The sequence below is a fragment of the Tasmannia lanceolata genome, unplaced genomic scaffold (assembly GCF_043159265.1).
Source record: "Tasmannia lanceolata isolate RefF3 unplaced genomic scaffold, GAP_Taslan_0.1 ptg000002l, whole genome shotgun sequence".
In the NCBI taxonomy this organism is placed as follows: domain Eukaryota; kingdom Viridiplantae; phylum Streptophyta; class Magnoliopsida; order Canellales; family Winteraceae; genus Tasmannia; species Tasmannia lanceolata.
The window spans coordinates 110,001-112,500 of record NW_027518679.1 but is presented as its reverse complement, the minus strand read 5'-3'; positions in this window follow the sequence as shown (position 1 = coordinate 112,500).

Below are 2,500 nucleotides of genomic sequence, written 5' to 3'. Positions count from 1 at the left end.
TCGGTTGCAAAGAAAATGCGCGATTGCTCGTGTCGGGGCCTGGCAAGCCAAGGCCAAGCGAGCCATGGCAACGCGGATGATGGCTCGCTAGTGCTGGCGCCGTGCACAGTGGCCTCGCACACTCGCCCTGCACGCTTCCCTTGCACGCAGCCTTGCACACTAGCCTCGCATGCGAGCCTTGCACCCTAGCCATGCAAACTAGCCTTGCACGGTAGCCATGCACACAAGCCGTGCACATTAGCCATGCGCACAAGCCCCGCACACTAGCCTTGCGCACAACCCTTGCACACAAGCCATGCACTCGAGCAATGCACACAAGCCTTGCACTCAAGCAATGCACACAAGCCCTGGACACTAGCCTTGCACACGGGCCTGGCACACAAGCCTTGGGCACTAGCCTTGCGCACTAGCGTTCCACATGAGCCTTGCACACTAGCCTTGGACACTAGCCTTGCACACAGGCCTTGCACACTAGGCATGCTTGGGCGAGCTGATCCCGCATCAAGTCGACGGGTCTAGGCATTCTTGGGCGCAGATCCCGCATCGTCTCGTCGCGTCTGGGCGCAAACACGTCGCGTCTCGTTGCGTCTTCAGAAGTCGTCGCTAACAGCACCTTTGGTTGCCACTGGTGGTTAGGCTGGTTGGTTGCGCAAACCCTATAGGAGGGTGGCATGCTGGTGGGCGTTTTTGCCCGGATAGGCACTAGAATGTGCAGATTTTGGGCGTTTTTGCCTGGATAGGCTAAGGAATGGGCATGCTTTGGGCGTTTTTGCCCGGATAGGCACCGGAATGCTTGGCCTTGGCTTGTCCTAGCAAGGCATTGCTGGGTTGGGCTCCCTTGGCCTTTTGGGCGCCTTGGACGATGTCTTGCGAAGACCATGGGCACAAGGCCATGGCATATGGTGAGGAAAGGGCCACGGTTGCCAAGGTTAGGCACCGGAATGCTTGGCCTTGGCTTGCCAAAGCAGGGCATTGCTGGGTTGGGCTCCCTTGGCCTTCCGGGCGCCTTGGACACTGTCTTGGGAAGACCATGGGCACAAGGCCATGGCATATGGTGGGGAATGGACCACGGTTGCCAAGGCTAGGCATATAGAGAGGAATTGCATTTTTGCCCGGATAGGCACCGGAATGCTTGGCCTTGGCTTGCCATAGCAGGGCATTGCTGGGTTGGGCTCCCTTGGCCTTCCGGGGGCCTTGGACGCTGTCTTGGGAAGACCATGGGCACAAGGCCATGGCATATAGTGAGGAATGGACCACGGTTGGCAAGGCTAGGCATATAGAGAGGAATGGACCACGGTTGCCAAGGTTGCGCAAGTTTTGGGCATTTTTTGCCCGGATATGCCCAAGTATGCCCCGATAGGCCCGTTACGCCCCGGTATGAACGCGTATGCCCGGATAGACTCGGTATGCCTTGGGATACATGCGTATGCCCCGATAGGCTTGGTACGCCCCGATATGCGCACGTGTGCCCCAGTAGGGCTCGGTATGCCCCGGTATGTACGCGTGTGCCCCGATAGGCCCGGTATGCCCCGATATGCACACGTGTGCCCCAATAGGGGTCGGTATGCCCCGGTAGGTACGCGTGTGCCCCGTAATGCACGTTTCGCAGATCTCCCCGCATGTCCCGCCCCTATATGTAATACTTACTTACTTACTTACTTTCTTTCTTGCTTGCTTGCTTGCTTGCAATGGTTGGGAGTGCCCGGCATGCCCCGCTGCAGAGACCAAGGGCGCAATGACTTGGCACCGCGGATGCCGGGACTCCGGCACTTCCCGTGGCACTGATGGTTGGTTCCAAAGACAAAAGGCCGTGCAAGGCCACCGCACCGCGGATGATTTTGCTCGTGCTGGCGCCGTTGTGTGGCCAAAGAACATGCGCGAATGCTCGTGTCGGAAGGGTTGGTGTCCTGGCCCCGCGGGTGTCACGAATGCTCGGTTGCGAAGACCATGGGACCAGAGCCATGGCACGTCGGATGATGGCTCCAGCTGGCGCCCCGGCACTTTCTGTGGCATTGATGCTCGGTTTCAAAGACAAACGTGCGCAGGGCCAGGGGACCGCGGATGACTGCTCGTGCTGGCCCCGTTGGGCGGCATTGATGGTCGGTTGCAAAGAAAATGCGCGATTGCTCGTGTCGGGGCCCGGCAAGCCAAGGCCAAGCGAGCCATGGCACGTCGGATGATGGCTCCAGCTGGCGCCCCGGCACTTTCTGTGGCATTGATGCTCGGTTTCAAAGACAAACGTGCGCAGGGCCAGGGGACCGCGGATGACTGCTCGTGCTGGCCCCGTTGGGCGGCATTGATGGTCGGTTGCAAAGAAAATGCGCGATTGCTCGTGTCGGGGCCTGGCAAGCCAAGGCCAAGCGAGCCATGGCAACGCGGATGATGGCTCGCTAGTGCTGGCGCCGTGCACAGTGGCCTCGCACACTCGCCCTGCACGCTTCCCTTGCACGCAGCCTTGCACACTAGCCTCGCATGCGAGCCTTGCACCCTAGCCATGCAA